This window comes from Miniopterus schreibersii (assembly GCF_964146895.1).
Source record: "Miniopterus schreibersii genome assembly, chromosome: 3".
Lineage (NCBI taxonomy): Eukaryota > Metazoa > Chordata > Mammalia > Chiroptera > Miniopteridae > Miniopterus > Miniopterus schreibersii.
The window spans coordinates 74,517,434-74,541,410 of record NC_138103.1 but is presented as its reverse complement, the minus strand read 5'-3'; the positions used below and the strand labels follow the sequence as shown (position 1 = coordinate 74,541,410).

At 41.9% G+C, this 23,977-nt stretch overlaps 1 long non-coding RNA gene across 1 annotated transcript in view; it reads right to left on the bottom strand.

Annotated features, from left to right (window-relative positions):
- The window catches only part of LOC308555385, a 231,784-nt gene that overhangs the window by 42,567 nt on the left and 165,240 nt on the right, over nucleotides 1–23,977 (bottom strand). The window contains exon 6 of the long non-coding RNA XR_013998537.1: nucleotides 14,160–14,253. This is a non-coding gene — a long non-coding RNA (uncharacterized lncRNA). The remainder of the gene's footprint in view (nucleotides 1–14,159; nucleotides 14,254–23,977) is intronic.

Here is a 23,977-nt window from a genome sequence, read left to right as displayed (position 1 = left end):
AATGCTCATTTCCCCACCCAGGGTGGCAATTTGCTGCGGCCACATATACAAGAGAATTCTGAAAGAATGCTTTTCTTTGGCGGTACAAGAAGGGCATGGATTAGAGTGATTATTCTTTGCTCTGAGCTTTCGTCACTCAAGCTGGTTTCCTTCGCCACAGCTGAGTTTCCAAAGACAAGCCTGTACCACATGCAAACAACAAGCTTTCAGGGAAAAAATGTGGTGTGTGAGGTCCTCACTTTTAGAATTACTTTTATGTGTTTCTTTTTAACTTATTTAGCAGATATGCATTGCATGCTCCCCATTACCAGGAACTGTGCTGGGAGCTGGGAGTTGAAAGAGAAACAAGACACAGTACCTGCCCTCCAGGAGCCACATTCTAGAAGAGGCGACAGACAAAGGAACAGAACATATCAGTGCAGCAGGGGCAGGACTCTGAAGTCTAAGGAGACAGGCGTGAGAATACATGGGAGGGGCATTTTCCCATCTGGGAAGGTCAGGAAAGGCTTCCCAGAGAAAGTGAAATATAGACCAGGGTTTCCCAATGTCATCATTTATTAACATTTGGGAACAGATAATTCTTTGTTGTTGAGGTCTTTCATATGAGGTCATTGTAGGATGTTTAACCCATATTCCTGGTCTCTGCTCACTAGATATCGGTAGTATCCCCACCCGACTGTGACAATCCATGTCTCCAGACATGGCCAAATGTCCTCTGGGGGAAAGCATCACCCCCAGCTGAGGAACACTGACCTAGACTAAGACTACAGAGGAACAGGAGTTATTAGAAAAACAGGCTTAGAGAGAGGGGAGTTAGGGAGGCCTGCCAAGCAGAACCAAGGCCGTATACAAAACCCACAGATGACGCGGTTGGACTGTAGAGATAGAAGCAGCTCACCAGGGCTCTACTGGAAAGTCCAAGAGTAGAGCAGAAAAAAATGAAGCTGGAGGGGTGGGGAGGCCTGTCCTGCTGTGGGGTTTCACTATCTTCATATCACTGATGTGTTCTAAGTGATGGAGGGTTTGATGTGCTGTCAGAGGTGAGGGAGGGAGAAGTCCAGCAGGTACTTCCAGCAGGCACTGTCCAGAAGTCCAGCGGGTTTTATTTGGTCAGTACCATGGACGGGGTGCTATCTACAGAGATGATGACTAGAGGAGAAGGTGCAGAAGCGTGGATGGACAGAGAAGTTAACCAGCACAGTCTGGACTGTTGGCTGTGAGAGTCTATGGTCATCCAAGTGGAGTTACCAAATACAGGTTTGCTGTGCATTTGTTGTGTTGAGTGTTTCAGAGGAGTACCATGAGACACAACACATAAAGTGTGGGTGGATGAGGCTGCCCAGGGCGAGTGTGTGCAGAGGGAGGGAGGAAGACCGCTCAGGAACAACCCTGAGAAGCACCACCATTTAAAGAGTAAGTCCAGACACATAGCTTCTCAGGCCCAAAGGAACCTGGAACCAAGCTGTAAAGTTAGTCAAGTCTCGAGTCTCCTTTTTCCAACCCATGCCATCCCCATGAGCACATCATTATATCTTTCCTCCCCTATCCCTAGGACATGCATGCCTTTTCCTCCCTGCTCCTTCCCCCCTACAATATGCTTTCCAGAAATAACTCAGTAAGTCCATTCTCCCTAAATTAGGAAGCACAAAAAAGCTCTTTTTTTAAACTTATTCCAGATAGGCACATTTTCAAAGAAGCAAAGCCAAAGGAATACTTATTTGTGGAATTTCAAGTTCCTAGAAAAACTATATTCTGGCCAGTTTTTACTGTGTAACAACATTGAAATCTCACGGCTCACAACAAGTCTTTATTCTGCTTGCTTATGGGTCTTCAGGCCAGTTCTGCTTCTGGCCGCCAGCGGGGTTTAGATCTGTTCTGCAAGTTTCTTGTTCTCTTAGACCAGCAACTATTGAGGACTTGTTCCTCTCAAGGTGAATGACCAGAGTGCAAGACAGCAAGTGATATGATGCTAGAACCCTAAGAGCTCTGCCTCAGAGGCACAGCTGGTAGAACTTGCCAGTGGCCAGGACAAGCCAATGGCCAAGACCAATGTCAATGCAACAGAAATTACGCCCTGCCCACAGAGGGAGGCACAGAAAGGTTACATGGCAAAGGGCACATATGGGTCTTAAAAACAGAGGACATGACCCAGTCTACCAAACAAACGCATTAAGTATCATGGTCATTATTCCCCCCTTTCATGCTTTTTTCCTGGTCACATTGGGCTATGGACATTCATGAGTATGTCCATTGAGCTTTGCTTCAATCTACAATCACAGGATGTGTACTTGATTAAAGCAAACTGTGCTGCTGGTCAAAGGTGGGGTCTGGAAGAGAAAACGAGGATGAATTTGGGCAGACACTTCTGTGCAGCAAGCAACCCACCCAACAGCCACATTCTAGCCCCTATCAAGTCAATAGCGTCTGTCACCTTTGTGTTCGAGCAGCCTAAGTAAATGGCATGGTAATAAAACAATGTTAGAAATGGCGATTAAGCTCAGTTCTGTCTTTTTAGAGATGAATAAAAGTGAAGAGATTTGCCCGGAGACAAAGCCAGTACCCTTCTCCAGACCTCCCGGCCCCCCTCCATCATGCTGGCCCCTGTCCTGGGAAAGTCTCCCTGACCCACTGAGTCAGGCATAAACAGTGACAACATTTGTGCGCTTACACTTTCAAAACAGAGGCTGAAGGCATTACAAGCCCAGATCCATGTCCTCTTGCACAGGTGCTTCTGCAGTCTGCTGATCGTGGCTCACCTAACGTTCATTTTCTTGGCAGCATCGCATACAAATGAGCATCTCTTGGCACCAATTCTCCCAGGAGAAACCGAGCCCAGCCCCTTGAGTCTCATCACTCACAGTGTAGGAAGAAAAAGGGAAGATGGTTCAGCTACATTGTGTCCTTAATGACAGATGGTGGCACACATCTTTTCCTGTGTAAAAATGTCACTGCGGCTACAGATATAGTTGGTGGCTGAAATTGGAAAGTGATGCAGATTAGCTTTAACCTGGGAGGACAGGAAGTCGGGTAAAACACACAGTCCCACAGTCTGGGAGCAACTGGCTCTAATCCTGACAGGCAACTGACAGGCAAAGGGGGAAAAGTCAAAGCATCAAATATTGGGAGTATTTCCAGGTGGCTGATATTCCATTTACTGTGATTTTTATGTATCCTAAAGAAATGGGCTTGAAGGCACTGAAACTTTTGTAGTTTCCTATATAAAACAATTTGGAGAGACTATGAAAAGCTAAAAATTTTTCACAATAGCCTGGCCGGTGTGGCTCAGTGATTGAGCATCAACTTAGGATCCAGGAGATCCCGGTTTAATTCCTGGTTCAGGGCACATGCCTGTGTTTCCGGCTCGATCCACAGCAGGGGGTGAGCAGGAGGCAGCCGGTCAATGACTCTCTCTCATCATTGATGTTTCTATGTTTCTATCTCTCTCCCTCTCCCTTCCTCTCTCTCTGAAAGGAATAAAAAATATATATATATTTTTAAACTTCACAATAACCAAAGGGTAGTCACCGGCCCTTAATCATTTTTCTAATGAAATTTTAAAAATATAAGTACAGGTCCTAGAACTTTCCCTTCCCCACTAATATAAAAGCATATACATTTGTGTGTTCACATACTAGGTGATATATTTTGAGTGATAACGATGTGTCAGTTTTATTCTGCTACCAATAGTTAAGAAATAGAAAAGAAACATTACATAGATCCTGGGATTCTCTGGGAAAGTTTAATACCAGGGTCTGGATGGGACAAAGGGTAAGAGGAAGAAATCCAACTAACATTTTTTTTTTCTACTTTCCTTTCTAAACTCCTGTCCTTTGGCCATTTTCAGTGTTATTTATAAATAACAATAATTCACATTGATAATAATATGATTCAGCATTAACATTCTAAAGACAAAGTTTACTTGCTTTATGCAGCTATTTCTAGGGAAACTATTCTGGGTGATATTTAGTGCTTTGGCAGTGTTATCTCACTATTTTCATTCACATTTTATTGCTTCTAAGAGCAACTTGAAATATGAAGAGGAATATTAAATAAATTGCTTCTAAAGAGAAAATTGAAATATGAATACCATAGTTATTATTAAATAAAACATAACAAATAGCCCACATTTTGAAAATGGGCAAAGGAAAACACAGAGAAGAAGTAATAAATAAGTACTAAGCAATAAGAAAATGTTAAGCTTACTAGAAAAGAAACCCTAAAAAGTAAAGCAAGAGGCTATTAGGGTATGGGGAGAATGCCTCTATTTGGGAGCACTTGAACATGACAGTGCTCAGTGCTGATGCGCTTGGGTGACAGGCGCACTCCCACACACCGCTGGGCAAGGCTCACAGGTACCCGGAGGCAGAGCTGGGTTCAGCCCGGGCAGTCTGACCCTAAAGCTACACTCCTGGGAAGAGAAGGGTGGAAAGATTTGAGAGCTACTTTGGAATTCAGGTTAGTAGGACTATGTGATGGATCGAATAACGGTGCTGAGGAAAGAGAGAGAATTACGGAGTAAGGGAGGAGCGTCTGCAGTGATTCCCAGATTCATGATTCTGATCACAAGTGGAAGGTGGTGTCATTAGGCAAGAAAGGGATACAACTTCTCATTTCCAAAGGCTTTCAAGTGTCCCAATAAAGAAAACGACAGAGGGGGAAAGAGCATTCGGAATGCCACAGTAGCTTACCACTTGCAGCTGTGTTGCTTACTCATTCAGAATGACTACTGACAACTGGTTTATGTTTTCGCGCTCCCGGTGTTTTTTGTTACACTGCTTCCTAATAATACCTATTCCCCATTACTCAGCTGATGGGGAAGACGGTGTCAGACATCGGCAATGACAAGGCAGCTCTCGCCCTCCCATGAAGCCAGCCTACATCAGACATTTCTAGATGGCCCATGGAAGTATCACATGAGCATATACAGGGAGTCGGGCAGGAACAGGGATGTGGGAGTAGAAAAAAACCTGCTTCCATCAAATGGAACCAATGCCTTACCTCTCTAAGCAGTAGCTGCCCTCTTCAGTGAAACAGGACTCTTCACACTTACCCCACAGAGTGATGAGGGAGAGCAATGCAGTGAAGCATCCTCTGTGCGCTTCGTTCTGGGGTCAGAGATGATGTTTGCAGAGAGGTTAAACCAATGGTTCCCAGCCAGTGTGTTGTGTCATATCTATGAACCTTAAATCTTCCTGGTGCTCTGCCAAATCTTAATCCAGGTATAAAATTGCCTTTTGCTACAACTTCCCATATGAGCTGACAATTCAGACAGTTAACTGCCTGATGGAGCATTTTGCTGAGTGGGTTGTGATGCAAAATGAAGAACTGGGAACAATTCTGCTGCACATTAGACTAGGTAGGAAGGAAAGCAAAAAGGCAAGTCAGCACCAAAGGGAAGATCATGTCCTGAAATATGTGAAAGCATGGCTCGGCTCCATGGATGGAGGTACATATGTAATCATCAGGGCACGTCTACTCAAAGAGGACATTCTGCTCAGGGGAAACCTTCCAGGTTAAAAGTGCAAAGCTTTGGGTACCTGATAAGCCTTGAGAAATATGGTTTTATAATAGTAATAGCTATATTTTAATTATTACCAAGTTATTCCAGTTTTTTGAGTCTTTAATCTCTTCAACGGTGTCATCCAAAATTCTGGTATTGTAAATAAGTGTACCCTAAACAAAAAGACTGAGGATCACTGTGGTAAGTACTCACCTCTGATTACACAGCCCTCAAGTGGCAGAGCTGCCATCCCAGCTAGGTCTGCCTGCTCTGAGCCAGAGTTTTCTCAGCAGTCCTGTGATAGAGGGACAGACATTTCTCCTGCTGCACAGCCCCTGCAGCTCAGAGTCCCTGGTCCCTAGGGTCATTCTCTCCAGGAGCAAATCTGTCTTTTCTGGGATGTACCTTCAGGGTCTAGCTGCACCATGGCAGGAAGCGGTGAGCTCTGAGTTAGTCACACATTATTCCATTGGCTCAGTTTCCCACCAGAGAAATAGGTAAATGCTACAAATCAGGGCCTTTCTTTCTTTCTTTCTTTCTTTCTTTCTTTCTTTCTTTCTTTCTTTCTTTCTCTCCCTCCCTCCCTCCCTCCCTCCCTCCCTCCCTCCCTCCCTCCCTCCCTCCCTCCCTCCCTCCCTCCCTCCCTCCCTCCCTTCCTTTCCTTCTTTCTTTTTCCCAAGAGCTAATTGCAAAACATTTACCAGGAAGCCACTTCCTACACCTTATCCTCACCTTTCTACTGTGCCTGACACCAAGTGGGGGAGGAAGGATGACTCTCTCTGGCCCATAACTCTCCGTAAACACTCAGGTTCTGATTTCCCTTGTGCTGCTACCTCTGGCACCCTCTGTTGTATGCTGGGGATTCCTGTTCCCTTTCTTTTTGACCTTGTGGGTTTATAGACGTTTTATTGCTGTTTTAGTGGGGCCACGAGAGGGGGGTAAGTGAAGAGTGTACAACTAATCTAATCATTTTAAACCAAAAGTTTTTTTTCTGTCTTCAAAATGGAAATTTCAATGAAATCAGCAACTGCGAGAATTCAAAAAGACTTAATAGTGCAGCAGGCCTGAATCCCAAAAGTTCTAGTAACCTCCACATTGGTCCAGGTTACCTTTTAATGTTATCCTTTAGCAAAATACATACATATATATATATATATATATATATATATATATATATATAGAGAGAGAGAGAGAGAGAGAGAGAGAGAGAGAGAGAGCATGAGCAGCTCTTTTTCATCTCTAATGAGGAAAAAATGAAGAAATCTGATCTTAAACTACAATCATGGATCATTTAGATGTTAGCAATTTGATTCAAGTTAACATCTATTGAGTGATTACTATGTGCTACATATATGTCAGGTACTAGAGAGAAAGAACAAAACAAACAAACAAAGCAGACATAGCCTAGCCCCCACAGAGTTTACAATGGAGCAGTGAAAACAATTAAGTAATTTAAACACCTCTACAAACATGACACGTTATAAGAGGAAAAGTACTATCTACCTTAAGATCACACAACAAGTATATTTCATGTCATCTGGGAGCCAAGAAAGACTTCCCAGAGGAAAGGATGGATGAAGAAGTGCGTGTGATTCATGGCTGCAGATGACAGAGGCCCCTTAGTTTAAACAAATATGTAATTTACTGAAGAACATTAGGTAGCCTACGCAATCTCCAGGAAGGTCAGAGAGCTGGTCTTGGAAAGATATCAAGCCATAAATAATGCCCAAATGAAAGCACCAGATCACCTAGTAAGGACCCTCCAGCCACGGGCAGGGGAACAAGCTCTCCACCAGAATGGCTGCGCTGAGACGTGGAAAGGCTCACACCATGCTAGTAGCAATGCTGCCTCTTAAAGATGGGTGTCTCTTGGCCCCCTTGCCAAAACAGCCTTTCTTTCTTCATGACAGCACTTTATAAACTTAAATCTCAGAAAAGGTGTGTTTCTTGCCACGGTGAAGTTAACATGAGTGTGTCCTAGCTCCATTAGAGGCTGAAAAGTTGAGTTTGTTCCATCTTTTTTGAGTTGTAGGAATCTTAAGATGGGGAACTCTAAAACATAGAATGTTGTTGTTTTTTTTTCTTTTCTTTTCTTTTCTTTTTCTTTTTCTTTTTTATTTTTTGGGTTTTTTTTTTTTTTTTAAATATAGAGTGTTTGAAAGGTGTTTAGTGGCCAATATGCATCGGAAAATGTCAGTCCCAAAATGCCACTATCACTAGATTTCTAGTGGTACTGCCTGGATTTGACAGTGTATGCCTGATTGTTACTTCAATGAGTCAGTACAATTGAGGCCTTGCACAGAGTCAAAGATCTTAAAACTGGGAGGGCCTTTCAGAGATCAGCTGGATGAGCTCCCAACTTCTAGAAAGCAATTGTTATTATTCTCATTGTAACAAAGGAAGCAGTTGGGTCCTGTGGGTCATGTGCTCTGCCCAAGCTCACACAACCAGTAAGAGGCAGAGCCAGGACCATAACTCTTATCTCCTGGGTGTTCGCTTCCTTCTATAAGGTGCTCAGCACCCTTGGGTGAGATGTAGTGTATGTCCATTGTGAGTATAGGGATGGCTAAAGCAGGCAAGGTGCAAGACGAGCAGATTAGATTAGGATGGTGACAGTGGAGATGACTCAAGGTGCACAGATGGGAGAGCTGTAAAATCGGCAAGACACTGCAATGCATTAGATGTGGTGAGTGATGGAGAAGAAAGAATTAAGGTTGGTCCCCAATTTTTGGTGATTAAACCAAGCAGATAATGATGTCTTCTACCATAATAGGTAAGAGAGTCTAGAGTGGGAATAAAGGATAAGCAGAGGAGGTGAGGGATGAAGACCACGATGTGCTCAGCTTGAGATATGTTGAATTTGAGGAGCTGTGCAGAGAGGTTAAGGCAAGAGACCTGGGCTGGTGACAGAGATTTTAGTGTTGCAGGTGTCTTTATGATAACTGAAGCAAGGATGTGGACAGAAACACTCAGGGAGAGTGTGTAAGTGGAGATGAGAAGAGGGACTAGGACATAGCCCCAAGGACTAGCCAGATATAAAGGATTAGTGAAGGAGAAACATTTGTGTAAAAGAAACAAAAGAGGAATGGCCACAGGAGAGGTAGAAATCAGGGTGGAAGGATCATCGACAAAGAATGTAGCTAAATCCCCTTTCCTGGAGAGGTTTAACACATCTTCAGGAGAGGAGAGGATATCATGCTTCTTCTTAAGTGTGAATGCTTATGAGGTGAGGACTGATGTTCTCACAGGAGGTACTATTTATTTAGGTCTTTAGAGCTACATTTATGAATCTAATGCTGACATGTGGGCTCCAGAGCCATTTGGCGGTTTGTTTGGCTTTGGTTGACTTTGGCTTCAGTTTATTGGCTTTCTCCCTCTGTATCCCCACCCCCAGAAATATCATTTCTATCTCCACAGTGCAAGTTAGCACCAGCTGTGTCCAAAGAATAGCAAGCACTTGATAGTCAAGAAAAATGAGACACAGAGAAGTATGTAGTTCTGGGCTCTGTAGGGTCAGAATTAAACCTCGAAGGATTTCCATATTTTTTGAAAGATTGGAAGAACCAGCGCATCAGAAGGACAGGCTTGATTCCCAGTTCTATCCATAGCTTACGAAACTCAAAGAAGCTGTTCAACTGTCATGTAACTCAGCAGCTCACTTTGCAAAATTAAAATAATAGAACCATGTTCTCTTGATTCAATGAGAGAATGTCCATTATTGTAAGCTCCTTATAGCAAAATGGGAAAATATAAAAAACAAAATTTGGTTGCTATCCTTGGAACTGGGGTCTTTATTACAGACTTGTATAAAATACAAAAGTAATAATCTCATATTATTAGGTTATGCGAACAAAAACTAGGCATCGAGGGTCAAAATGAGCTATTTCCCATCTGTCAGACACACTAAGAAGTTCAATTAGAATATGGCCTATAGACTAGGACTGTAAGGACGCTGACCTTTTTAAGCAGTTATCACACAGAGCACAGAATGTGATGTAGCTTCCATTCTGGTGGGATAATTATATGAAATTTAACATTTCTCACTGTTTCCATGATTGAAGAGATTTGCTAGAATTTTCCAAGCCATAATTTCCACCTAACACAAACATTAGAGCTGCATATTTTACTGCACTTTTGGGGACCGTTTCTAGGCTGAGTATTTACCAAGAAGCATTGGGAAGTGTCTGGTCTTGCAGATCCCAGAGGAGATTATAGCATTCTTTCCTGACTTCCTCACCCCAGAACACTATTGCATTTCATATTGATTAATATTAGCAATATCTTATTAATACAATTTTGTTTTCCATTATGCTTTTATCCAAAGGGTCAGACACACTATATCAGCAAGTCTCATAACAGCTACAAGAGAGAGAAACTATATTCTTGATTTATTTTAATAAAGAAAATGAGGCAGCGGGGGTACAATTCCTGGTATACGTCCTTTGCGTATTGATCAACATCATTGCAGTGGTTTCTTTATGAAGTAGGAGTTTCAGAGTAAGAGAAGGATGCTGGAGTAGGACTCTGGAAACCTGGTTCCTCACTCTGGCTCAGCCACTAGCTGGCCAAGTTCCTGAGGGCAGCAAGCCGGACAGACCCATGTGAGTGATGCAAGCAGGCAAAAAAATTGATGTCCCTTCAAACCTAGACCCTTTAAGTACTTGAACAAAATTTAGGGGGAAGGCTGAGTACAGAGTACATAAAAGAGGGAGAAGAGCAATTCATATACCCCAGTTATCAAAACAAGAATGTGCCGGTTCTTGGCTCCATCTTCCTCAAAGACAGTTTCGTGACCCTGACCTCACAAGTGCCTCTTGAGGTTGACACCTCACACTCTTGTGGCTCATCTTTCTATTCCTTTCAGCTCTATCTACTGTGCAGAGGTCTGGTAAACACGATTCAGTACACCTCCTTACACCTGCAGGGATGTATTTAGCACTGTACAAACCTATGCCCCAGGCAATGCCCAGGTACTGCTTCCCTCTCAACCCAGCTGTGCCTGAACATGTTACTTAACATCATTGGGAAGTGTTCTCAGACATTTTAAGCTAACTTAACAGTCAAACTCTTGTTTAAACAAAATCTAGATGCAAGCCAAATACCAAAAAAAACACATAAAAGCTGGAGAAGGAGAGAAGGAGCCACCAGAAGTCCACTTGCTCCCTTCGCTCATCCCTCCTTGTTGTTGCTCAATGTTGCAGGAGGGCAATAAAATCTCAAATGGTCTATGAAGCACAGTTGGAAACCACCAAACTAGACATTCTCTATGGTGAATTTCAGCTCTTGCATTTTATAATTCTGCTTGACTACATTAAGAGACAGGGGTAGATAGGAGAGGCCTCCCTTTATTTGACATAATGCTCACTCTTCCTTCATTGACTAACAGGTAATAATATGACAAAGTTTTTGCTTTCTTTTCTTCTATTATCTCTGTCTTTTCTATTTCCTTCATCATCAGCCCTTGGATAATCTACAATGACTAAAGTGAAATTCCTTGTTTTAAAAATGAGAGCCAAGCAGACACCCAAGCCCTGCCTAAAGAAATGATATTGTAAAAAAATACATAAATAATAAATTTGCCAAGTTTTTTTATTACATGCTTGGCTACAAAGGACATAGACTATTAAATTTGGAAAAGCAGAATGAAAACATCAAACTTCATTCTAGCCACAAATGGCATGTCATAATCTAGAACTGTCTCTAAGTTTTTATTATCCACAGTAACATACCCATCAGAAAGAGAAAAATTTTTGAAATAATTTCTAGCTTTTAATAATTTTAATCAAATGTTTTCTTCACAGTACAAAAGCTATACTTCAGATGGAGGCAGCAAAAAAAGAAAGAATAGGAAGAATATATTTATTATATTTGTACTTCAACCCATATAATTTTTTAACTGTTCTTTGTAAATGATGTAACCTTCTAAAGAGTCCTTATTTTCCTCTGCATGTGTTATAACAAGACTAGAAACAGAGTATTGGTTAATCCCCTTTCCCTAAAAAGCACGGAACTCTCACACACTTTCGTGTTGGAGACAAATAGTATTGTCTTCACTTTTCAGATGGAAACAGAGACCTAGTGCATGAAGGGCCTGGACCAGAGCCCCACCTCGAGGGAGAGAGGCAGCAGAATTCCAGGTGAGTTCTGGACCCAAGGCCTGGGCGGAGAGGCTGGTGGGCTAACCTGGGCAGCACAGATAAACACCCAGTAAAGATGGGGTTTGTTTCCGACAGCAAAAATAGTGTTGGGGAAAAAATCCGACCCATCATTTCCTGCTTCTCCTTTTTGCAGCTTCTGATCACCTCTCGTTCATATTCAATGCTTGGAAAACTTGAAATGGCGCAAACCTTTTAGCACCAGGCCTTTCTTTTTCACCAAGCAGGAAGAATGTCTGCTCACCCTTCCACTCCCACCACTCCCACTACCCCCACTCTTAACTCCCTCTCAGCAGAAGTGTGGCTCCTGCTTCCCTCCAATGGGTGTTTTTGTCCCACAGCCTGATCTCTAGAAGATATATTATTCTTTTTAAAAAAGTTACCACCAGCCTATTCCAAATTCTATGGAAACCCTCCCCCCTCCGAGCCAAGTCACACAAAAAGTTTATTGGAAAACAGTAGGCGCTGTTGCCAGCACATTCATAAGAAAGAGGGGGGATGTGTTTTAAAACACCCAGTTTGGGCACTGCTTAGGGTGTGATCTCATCTAAATGGTTCTCAATTTAACATGTGACAGGATGGAAATTCAGGAGATTCTTTTCATTTCCCAAAGATATACTTATTCTTTTGGGACACATTCCTGGTTTTCTTTTCCATAATCATTTCTGACATATTACTTATCAGACTCCAAGTTCCCTCTAAGAAGGGAATTAAGTAGTCAGCCTCCATTAGAAATGCTATGAACAACCAAACAATTTTAAGAGCCTTACTCTAGATGTCACAAAAAGATACATGTTGTAGAATCATTGTTTTAGAGTCTAATTATCAACAAGTGAATATATGAATAAGGCAATGATTATAAATTATTATCTATATAAAATTAAAGCTGTGTAATACATTGCACCGAGATAGCATCTTTTACTAATTAGACCAATTCTATTCATATGCACACAAACATACACACACAAAGACCCAAACACTCACAAATCTCAAGTGGATTGAACAAGAACTCTTTGTAGAAACTCTGCAACATACTTTTGCACAGACATCTCTGAATTAAAACTGTGGCTCTGTGTGGATACCACCTAGTGGCCCAGAAATGAGTCATCAACCAAAAAAAAAAAGTATCTAAGTTATACTAAGAAATAGAGAACATATCATTCACAGTATGTTCTAAAGTCTCTAATCTGTCTTTACCCGCATAAATCTTCTCTGTGCTGATCTTTTCCCCATCAGGAAGAAATAGCTAAAAACTGTAGCCCTATTTCCACTCTTCTCTTAGTAGCTCACTTTATAAAACAGCAGCTCCTCCTACATAATGGGAAGATATTTCATAGCGAAGTTGATTATGGCCCAGCCCTGCTAGTACCTTTGTGAGCATCTGTGGGATCTAGTAAGAAGGGAGTCTTTGTCTGATGTCATCTTCTCAATGATGACAATGTTGCAACACTTATTTTTAAAGTGCAACACCCCCATACTTTTGATCCCCTTATTTTGCTCTTTGTTTTCTTTCTTTCCATAGAACTCACCATCTTCTAATAAGCTGTGAAGGGTAGCAAAATATACCACCCCCAAATATGCCATGTTGGCATAAGGACTATTTTGAGCTAAGCGCAATTGAGAAGCAAATGTAAGCAAAGCTCTCTGCCCTCTCCCCCTGTTTGCCTAAAAGCAAGACATACAGGCGTATGTAAAAGAGTAGGTTATATTATCAGCCATCATTACCTAAAATATAAATTGTAAGTAAGGACACAAAATAATAACAATAAGAAGACAAATAATACAAATAAATAATACAATAATTAATAAATAAATAGCAATACAAGAATCAACTCTGTTTTGCATACTCACAACTGTAAACATACTTTGACCCACCCCTGTACATTTGTAAAGGTGTCCCCCTCCCCGTCTCCACCAGGAAGGACAGAAGTTAATCACTAGAGACAACTCTAGACTCTTGTCAGCCAGAGATGGCACCAGAAGAACTTACATAATAAACTACTACTTGGCCCTTATTTTCCATTACTTCCCCCATATAAATATATTTTTCCACAATTTGCTGCCTTAGAAACTCAAAGTCCTTTTCCTTTGTCTTGTCACTTTTCCAAAACTGTGTTGTTCTCTTAAGATACTATATAAGCCCAAGTTCTAACCACCACTGAGCACTCCCACGTATTTGTAGGATGCATATGTTAATAATTTTTTTTTCTCTTGTTAATCTGTCTTTTGTCAGTCTAATTTATAGGGCCCCAACCAATAAACCTAAGACAGGTAAAGGAAAAAGAACTTTTTTCCACCCATACAGTTGGATAATTAACTCATTTATTAGATTTATTATTTATTGTCTCTGCCCCCATCTGGAATCTAAGACCCACAAGGGCAAGGATCATGTTTTGTTTTGCTCACTCATGTATCCCAAGTACCTAGAACAGTGCCTGGAAAAGAAGGCACTCAATAAATGTTTGTTGAAGGCATGAATGAAAGTTGATTTGCAAATGACTTACATTTAGTGGTTCTTATCTTCCATCTTCTGGTTGAAATCACGCTACGGCTCCAATTCACTGCTCTTGTCTCTTTGATGGGTCAAAAACACTCCATCTAGGAGAAAATAGAAAGAACACAGAAAACAGTGAGGAAGGAAATAGCCGTGAGAGAGAGAAGAGAGTCAATCTAGCTCCCGTCGTCCCCTCCCCCAGGGGCAAGCTCCCTCCACTTCCTATCACTTGACCCTGTTTCCTTAAAGACAAACTATGTACCGGTCAGAGAAACCTGTTAGCAAAAGCAACTACTGTTTTCAAAAATAATGTTTTGTTTATAAGTAGAAGCAAAAGAAAAGTGATGGTAGGGGCTTAGAGACAGCCATTTTTCTGATTTTTTTTAATGGTGGGGAAGATGATTAAGAAATACTAAAAATAAACATAAAAATGAATAAGGCAACATCTCTTATAGGTGTAGTAATATAAGGTAAACACAAACGTGTATTTATTATTCCCCAATTTGTGTATTATTTATAGGGTTTAAAAAACATTTTTCTTCTTCCTACTAAAATGACAAAGATAAGCAAACACCTCGAATAGCATCAAACACTCCTTCCTTGCTACATCCAGTGCAGTACCAACTACACAGTGTTGGTGGTAAAAAAAGGCACCAGGTATTGAACCAGTGGAGTCAGACAGGACCTCAGTTCAGCAACCTCAGCACTTCAGTTCTGGCTAAGAAAGAATTCAGAGTCAAGACTCAAACTATAAGAGAAAGTTTATTTAGAAAGTCTCAGAGATAGAAAAAGTGAGCCATAGAAGATATGGGCTCAGGAAACGAGTTACAGAGACAAAAGAAGAGGGGGTGGGAAAGGCAGGGTCATGTTCCAGAGAAGGAGAGCATGCTGGATTCTCCCTCCTAAAGGGTTTTAAGGGTGGAGATTTTAGAGGATATCCCAGGAGAGGATCTCAATAGACTATCCATCAGGCTTCCAGGTGTGTCCTTTCAGGATCATGGTGTCCATTGATTGGCTGGTGCCAGGGCAGGGAGTCATTAGTCAACACAGCTGGTCCTGAGGGCAGTCCTGGTGTCACTTCTATATTCTCTTATAGTTTTTTATTCTTTATTAACTTCATAATAATGACCATTTCAAATTCTAAGTGCTAACTATGGTAGGCAGTTATTTTTCTGGGCCTGGAGTTGAAGCAACTGGGACCTAGACATATTTGATTTAGATCAGAACTTCATTTTCCTGGGGGCTTAATGCTTAAGGGCTATTCTCTGGCCCCCTTGTCTGTTTCCTCTCTAAGGGGGTCTAACCCACATGACTAGCTACATGCCAGGGGAGGAAAAGTCAGGGGAGGGTCCAAACTGCATAATCAGTGATATGAAAGGTCAGGGGGTTTAAACCAACCACATGACCAGTGATATACTAGGGGAGGAGAGGTCACCTTGGGGGCAAGGTCCTTGTTTTCCCCATTGCTAAGCATCCGGGACTTTCTGCCCTGGTGACCTTCTGTACCTGGCCCATTGTCCTTGCTCTGATCTTATCTGTCGAACTGCCTACCACAGTTAGCACTTAGAATTTGAAATGGTAATTATTATGAAGTTAATAAAGAATAAAAAACTGTAAGAGAATATAGAAAGGAGAATATTAAAATAAGCACAGAGATTCAACTGAGAAATGTAAGGAGAAGGGGAGGAGGAATCACAGAAATGGGAGAGGCAAGTAAAAGATTGCCACCAATTCCTATTCAAATAATTTGAAAGACTAAACCCTTCAAATATAACTCTCCATGTGGAGATAATCCTTTAAAGGATAAGTGAGCGAGAAAAATGGAGGTGAGCCCAGTAGATTCTTTCAAAGCTCAAAAGCCAAATTTTATGGAAGAAACATAATTTGATGTAGATGGTCTGGGACTTTTTATTAAGTGCTGATGAGAGCTGTTGCCCTGACAGCTAACAACACTCAGCCAGTGATTTATTCAAAGGTCTGGTGCAGCAAAGACACTGGCAGCGTGTGCTTCATGCTGCCCAGCACTGACTTTCAGTCCACACTGCAGGGCCACCTCCAGGGCTTAATATCACCGTTCTTTATTCCCTCTTCACTGAGCTTCCTCCTTGAGTTTAGAGCCAGCAGCGTCTTGTATTGGTTAGCAATCCTGCTCTTTGGAATCTGGAGTCCAAGGTAAAAAGCCACATACTTTGTGACTAACTGTACACAAAGGTGCTCAGTGACAATGATAGGTTTTCCAGCCACCAAACAACTCCACGGGAACTGGTGGGCCACCTTGGTCCTGCAAAGGAGGGGTGACCTACTCAGTCACTATGCAGTGATCAATTCTCAGTAGTTCCCTTAGTCTTCCTGAATTTACCCTGACCTTTTACCTTCTCCACTCATTTTTAAGGACAGTCAGAAACTGTGCAGAAAATTAGAGGTAGTGTTTATAGACCTTAGATGAGCCGATAATCTTTACTTTTGTTTATTCCAAAAACTAAATTGTTCTGTGGTTCTTTCTTTTCCTTCACTGGAGGGGAAACAAAAAAAGCTTACTTTCACTTGTATGTACCTTTAACTGAAATACCTAATAGTTTATTTTTCTACTAACTCTCGGAAATGCATCAAGGGTGTGAATAAATCTGAGCTCTGGTCTGACCTTTATCTTTACAATATAACACGAGCACAATAATAATCTATGGGGCTCAGTCCTAAGTGTGACATTTCAATGAGCCAGGTAAATATCATTACCTGAAGCCAGTAGCCCCCCAGGATGCAGACTGAGAGGCAGGAGAGTGTGAGCATTTTCCCAAGGAGAATCATTAATCTGTTGGTAGGTACAGTCCTGGAATCAGCAGAGGTTTCACTCATCAGTTGATTTACAATTGACAGTAGGGCAAAAGCAAAACCAAAGGGGAAAAATAGGTTTTCACTTGGCTAAAGAATAAGGAAATCTCTAGCCTGAGCTATGTCAGGTCGACTGGCCACTGAACAGCCCAGATGTGTGAACAATTGCTCAGGCCTTGCTTCCCTCTCCGTGCTTGTAGAGGGAAGTCATAGGAGGCCAGACAGGTTATGAATGGGACAAAATCTCCCAGGGGTATGAGGGTCAGGAAGGGGAGAAATTTGGGAAGAAGGGAAAAGAAATGAATTGATGGCTCTGCCTGTCTTCAGAGCCCAACCAACATGTAAATCATGGAAGATACTTGCCATCCAATGCTTGGGGAAGGCAAAAATATTAAATGTCCTTTCTTCCTGCCTTTCAAAATTCCCAACACCACTTAAGTCTGACTTTTCTAGGCAACATATCTTGTTGCATGACCCCAGGATTTCATGAGCAGCCTGAAGGAGCAGGTCACCAGGTGTGTTTTCTATCTTCCCCTTCTCTGGCTTGCAAGAAACTTAGACTTGTAAGAAACCAGTAGACAGCCCCTCGGCCTGGCTAGTGATCATCAAATTCTTTTTCATAAAGAATGAAGTGTAGAAATCTTTGAGCTAGCTGAGAATATTTAAGTTACACAATACATGTTTCTTCCCATGTTTGCCTATTTTTGTTAGCATAGGTAGCTAATTAGTTATTAATAAAGGAAGGGAGCAAATGGAATCAGACATTAAGTCTGACTAACTAGGAAGCTGTAGCATTCACAGACTCCCCAGGGGACAGCCACATCCTCCACCAAATGGATGCTAATCCCCAAGCAGGCAGGAAGGACCGACTTTCCAATCTCCCTGGGGCACAACTGCCAGTTAGCTGGTATTACAGGGAGGAGGGATGAAACAGTAGGGGAAATTTCTTTGCTCAGCACATTGTGGTAGAAGCCAAGATGGTGCAGGGGGCAGTCCTTCAACTATGAGGCATGCAAAGTAGGAGCGAAAATGGTGACATAAAGAGGAGAAGTTTAACCTGGGAAAATATGGGGAAAGGATGAGCTAGGATAAGGGCATGGAACCCCAGAAGATCCTGGAAAGCAATTGATTAGGGGGAGGTCCCATCAAAAGTCCACAAAGAATCAGGAAGAAGAATGGTTAGTTTGAAAGAAAGCTTACTTCTTCCCAAACCCAAGGAGATATAACCAAAACACAAACGCCAGAGGCTCATTCCTTCACTTGCTTGCTCTCCATAGCAGCCCCTTGAACTGAAGCATGGTGCTGATTGGGACTGAGTGTACTCCGGGCTGGGAGGAGGGACTATGCAGGACTACCAGAGCCCAGGGTAATGGCATTACAGTTCTGGATCCTGACCCTCGGGCGGGTACTCGTGCTCACCAGGCCCAGGACTTATTCCTCAGCAAGACAGAGCCAAGCCACCTGGTCATGGATGAGACATCATGCACCTGGCGGCAGTCCTTTGGTTTTGCTCCAATAAATCTTAGGGCTGTGCGTCAAGTCCTCCTATGTATATATCCCAAAAATTCATTTCCCATGATTCTGGGAAAGAATCCTATTTCCACCAGCAACATTTTCTTCGTATCGCAAGAGGCACATGGTCACTCCCACACTTTCCATTTCTTCTCAATTTATCCTGTCTCCAGCATAGAATGGCAGTTCTCCCTGTATTACATCTAAGTGATATACAGAAAGCAAATTTTCAAAAAGCAAAACCTCTATTTAAAAAGAAAACAGCCCACAATATGTTTTGATAGAAATTAGAGCTTTAATGGGGAAATTGCCTTCCCAGAGACTAAAACCATCTTCATGTTGCAGAGTGACCTCCTTGGTTCAGAGGTTTTCTCCTCTGAGCCAGCTCTGCCCTCTCCCCACTACAACTTCAAATACCATACTTTGGTACGTTTCAGCAATATCTTGACCAAGTTTTCCTTTGTATTGGAAGAAAAGGTTTGTTTTCTTGTGAAATACATTCACACACTAGTCTTGCCCATAACCAACAGATTAAATACATACACATATCACTTGTGAGAGTTCCAGCTGTTTAGATTTTCACCCAAACATGTGAATAAAAACCACAGGCAAAACAAGTACTGACGCTCATACCTTTTATGGATTAACAAATAGCCCTTACCCTGCTGATGCCCGTTCTTAATTGGACCATGCTGTGAGGAGCAATTAAGCCTAAATGGCCACTTGCTGAGTGCTGGTGAAAGAAATGCTACAGCTTGAGGCATTTGCATTCTCCAAATAAAGCACATATGCTTTGCTTTGTGCCCATAAAAAAGGGACATTTACTTACTTTTGTGTGCTTTCACAAGTGAAAGGGGGCCATTGTTTCATGCACTAGGCAGAAATTACTTAAGGAAATTCTTTAGACATAAAATAATTTTTGTAACTTTTGTGCAAAAATAAGAGATGTGGAAATGAAAGAGCTTTGTTCCTCCATGAAAAAGGGCAGCAACTGTGTGAAAGAGGCCTCTCCCCTCCCTCCATTCCACTGCGTGTCTCCGCTGTGTGTGCAAAGAACAAATCAGAACTGGTAAAATGAAGAAATGAGACAATTCCCTGAACACAAACAGACCCTAACCTAATTGGCATGTAATGGGGGAAGAGAAGTTTTAATAAAGAATATTCAGGGGCATGATTTTTCAGTGTGTGTTTTTGTTCTTGAAAATGGAGTAGAGCAAGAATAAAGAGATTAAGATAGGTCATTTCCAGCAGCCCCCAAGATGTTTGAGAAATAGAGTGAAGAAATAAAATGGAGTCACTATAGTCAAGCTGCCAAGTTACTAAAATCAAGTAGGTTGGGGCAGGAGGAAACACTTCTATTCTTGTTTTAACTAGTCAGGGAATGTGAACTTTTGAACTTTCCAGTCCTGAATCAATGCCCGGATATACTCAAACCTCCAGATAACCTTCTGATTACTCCAAAAGATTCAAGAATCCAGATCATCTGACATTCACCTGACATCCATTATCCAGACCACCAAACATGACCAGACCTCCTGGCATCCATCCTCTAGGCCACCTAGTATCCATCATCTAGACCAGCTGATATCTGACTGATAACTGTCCTGGACCAATCTTAGGGCTAAGAATGCAGAACCAACTATTCTCAAAAATATGCTTTTTACTATCAGTGTTAATGGTGACAATAGCACCAGATGTTAGGCCTCGGTCCCTGAGTTCTGGCTAAGAAAGAATTCTGAGCCAAGACTCAAACACAAGTGAAAGTTTATTTAGAAAGTCACAGAGATAGAAGAAGTGAGCCATAGAAGAAGAGAGCCAGCTGGGCTGCATGAACTCAGGAAACAAGTTACAGAGGTGAAAGAAGGGCCCTTGGAGCTTAGGAGAAAGAAAGTCTAAAAGAATGCACCCGAGGGGGCCCGGGGAAGGTATGGGCTTGCTCCAGAGAGTGGGCCTGGGGAAAGAAGGGGTTGGAGAAAGGTGCATGTGTGCTCTAGAGTGATGTGTGCTCAAAGGATGCTGGATCCTTTGTCTTAAGAGCTTTTATCTGGAGGCCTCAGGGGACGACCTCAATAGAATATTCATCAGCTTTCCAGGCGTGCTCTTTCAGGGTTGTGGTCTACACCAATTGGTTGGTGCCACAGAAGGGGGTCATAAGTCGTCACAGCTGGTCCTGATGTCAGCCATGGTGTCGCCCCACCTGGCCTTGCTGCTTTTCTGGGCTTGGAGCTGAAACACAACTGAGGCCTAGATGTTACCTCTAGAGCTTAATGCTTATGGGAGTGGTCTGCAAGAGCTTGTATCGGAGTCATATGAGGCTATTCTCTAGCCTGCTTGTTCCCCCTCTAAGGGGGTCTACCATATGACTATCGATATGCTAGGGGAGGAAAAGTCAGGAGAGGGTCTGAAAGGTCAGGGTCTAAACCGCATGACCAGCGATATACTAGGGGAGGAAAGGTTACCCTGGGGGCAAGGTCCCACCTTACAACTGTCCATTGCTAAGCACCTGGGACTTTCTGCCCTGGTGATCTTCAGTACCTGGCCTATCCTTCCTACTTTGCTCATGTCTGTCTAACTGCCTACGATGCCATAAGAACTACTAACTTTTCTTTCTTCTTTGGAATTCTTCTGGGTTTTTGCCTATTTGTGTTTCTGATTTGCAAACCCTAAAATCCTTGAATAAATCTTTACCATTTATTTCTAGCCAAAGACTCCAGACTCTCTTTGAGTTCATTCAACACATTCTTCAGACATGCAGACACATGCATTGTTGGGCTCGGTTACTGATATATGTGTTGCTTTCTTTTAGTATGGACAACAGCCAGAGGAGATAAGCTGGTTCTCAATTGTGTTTAGCTCAAAGTAATTCATATGCCAAAGGGGCATAATTTGATACCCATCATTCTGGTACCCATAATGTCCCATAGGTGCCCAACCTTAGAATTGAAAGAAAAAAGTCAGATTGAATACGAGATAGAAGAAACTTTATCGGACTTTGAAGTGATGGGATCAGGCCAAGATATTGTTAAAATAACAAGAAAGTAATATTTGACTAGGATGTTTTGAAGACTGGATAATGTGAAGAGAGATTTTGAATTTGGATATTTTAAGTTCAACCCATTCGGTAACGTGGTTACATTTATTTTGAATCAACTCCTGATCCATTGGATTTATTTCTTCCAAGAACTCTTATCTACCATATTGCCTAAATTCTGGCGTTAGTGAGATTATCTGTTGCTTTTAGACTTGAACTTGCATGGTTAATAAATTATTTACACTTGGTTGGCATTGCTTCACCATCTTTTGGCATTGAATATTGCCATGAAGAAGTCTGAATTCAGCTAGACTTTCCCCTTCTTTGTGACTTAAATTTTTTCTTCATGCCCATATAAATCTTCCTTTATTTCATATTCGGTGACTTTTTAAGGATATGGCTGGATGTTGGTTGTGTTGTGCCAATCTTTACTGGATCATGCTTACCCTTCAACATGCTTATTCAGGCTTTTATTGATGGAAACTGTTTTATATTATTGAAATCATTTCTGTTCCATCTGTTCTGTTCTCTTTCTCAGACATGTCAATTAGCATATATTGAACTTTTGTTTTTCTTCCATATCCAGTACCTTGTCTATAATCTTTTTTATGTGTTTGTTCCTTTCCATTTCATTTTGGGTGAGGTTGTGAGACTTGCCATATTATATAACTTTTCAGTCCCATTTATTCTTTCTGTGTTGCTCTTATCTTCCATTTCTCTTAGTTCATGTCCAGTTGCCTTTTAATTTTTCTCTGAGCTTTTCTATTGTTCTTTGAAATCTTTTTCCCTATGTTTGTTTTGGGTAACTTCTTTGAGACTCTAGGAAAAATTTCTCTCTACCCTTTCTCCAGTTCTACAGGCAATTTCTCTCTGGTGTATGTTTTACATCCAACTTTGTTTCTCTCTTTCCCACTCCACTCTCATCATCATCATTATTATTATTACTATTGCAGAATCTATCCACAGGGCTTCAGTGTGATTACTAGTAATCTTTAAATCATTGACAAGTTTGCCAGTTCTGTGATTTAAAAAAAAAAAAATCACATGTGATTTTGCTAGAAAATGTGGTATGAGTCTCACACGTTCGCTCAATCTTTATTTCTAGTGCATAGGGCGCTTCTCCTCTCAGCCTCAGGCCAACGGGAACTTCTGTTGGGCATTGCTTTCTTCTTCACCTCACCTTTGGGATCCTCCCTCTACGTGGAGCTGAGCGCATTCATTGAAGGTTTTTGAAGAATTTACTGAGAACTGTATTTATAGGTGAGAAACCTAAAATCAACATAGCTATATAACATAGGAGAAGGGCGAAGGCAGTGAAAACAAGTACCTTAGTCCATGAGTTTTAGTATTCTCTCCCCATCCCCAACAAACCTCAGCAACACATAAAGCTATCTTCACCCAAAGTTTTAGCTTCTCTTTTTTAGGAATAAAAAAGTGTAAAATCATGTATAGAAGTGCTCTCTGTCTGAGATTAGAGGAGTGAGAGCAATATCCCTGTGCCAGGCTTAGAGGACAAACTCACTAGTCCCCTCTGCAGACTACATTAGGGGTATCTTACTGCTTAATATTCACAGTTCAAAGCATTCCCCAGGCCTCCCCCTCCACCTGTATCCTAACTTTCCCTCACTTGTAAGAAATTGGCTAAGTGCAATTTTCTGTGGCCAGCTTGTTCTACCTAGAAGTATACTCTAGAAAGGTTGGGGTGGGTGCACAGAGGAAGAAAGATTATACACTATTATTTCCCATGGTCAGCTTTTCACTTCATCGGTGCCTTGGAACTGCAGGTAGGGGTGGTGATATTATAACTCTCTCACTAGCAATGAAACATTGGACTTACTGAATAACATTTCCCATTCAACACTCAAAAATTCCTACAAGGCAAAGTGGACAGGGATGACTACCATGAGTGCAGCCCTTCAATTTACCAATAACCAGAGCAAAGGTAAGAACCCAGACCTACTGTTCCCCAGGCCACATCCCAGGCTGCTCCTCCCCATAGAAAACGTAAATAGGTAAAATGAACAAGGAACCATCCTTGTTAAACGGTAGGAAAAAACACATCGACAGAGAAGCCCCCACCCAGTTATTCATCAGAGAAAATCACACCACTGCAACTTGCTTCAATCAGATGTCTTTTGTTTTGCTAACATTCAAAATGGAAAGAAATGATAAATTTTGGTTTGGGGTTAGTGAATATAAAGGTGTATGCTTCCCCTCTCCAAATTCAATGGCACTCTCTCCCCCAACTTCTCTCCATGAACCCCAGATAAAGAATCCAGAGGTGCTACAAACCACCAGTTCTGATTTGGAATGTCAGGAACGTTTCTCCCCTGCTGAACCACCAAGTTGCTTGATGTTTCTCCACTAGCCAGGGCAGGCACTAGTCATTACAGGGAGGAATGGGAGAGCTCGGGAGTCTGGGTCTGGAGCAGGAGCGGAGTTTCTAGGGCAAGAAC